Source organism: Sinocyclocheilus anshuiensis, unplaced genomic scaffold (genome assembly GCF_001515605.1).
Source record: "Sinocyclocheilus anshuiensis isolate Anshui unplaced genomic scaffold, SAMN03320099.WGS_v1.1 scaffold454, whole genome shotgun sequence".
NCBI classification, from domain to species: Eukaryota; Metazoa; Chordata; class Actinopteri; order Cypriniformes; family Cyprinidae; genus Sinocyclocheilus; species Sinocyclocheilus anshuiensis.
The window spans coordinates 19,171-19,417 of NW_015548217.1; the positions used below are offsets into that span (position 1 = coordinate 19,171).

At 37.2% G+C, this 247-nt stretch overlaps 1 protein-coding gene across 1 annotated transcript in view; it reads left to right on the forward strand.

Moving 5' to 3' along the window:
- LOC107653965 (pseudokinase FAM20A-like) overlaps nucleotides 1–247 on the forward strand; it is a 23,851-nt gene that overhangs the window by 19,064 nt on the left and 4,540 nt on the right. The gene's annotated exons all lie outside the window — the stretch shown is intronic.

The window sequence follows — 247 nt, forward strand, 5'->3', positions numbered from 1 at the left end:
GAAGAACTGTTGTGCATCTCCTAATAAAACACAAAATGTTGGACACTTGAAGCAGCACTGCAGACCGTTCTGTGTGTGGCATCAAAGTACCGCGAGAGCGATTAGACAGCATTTTTTTTTTTAAATTTTGATGTCAAATAAGCCTTGCTGTTGTAAAGTTATACAGCTACAGTTGTGTTGCTGGGTTTTAAAGCAGGTTCAATTTTTTTTTCTTCCTTATCACTCTGTATTTACAGGATTTCACTGT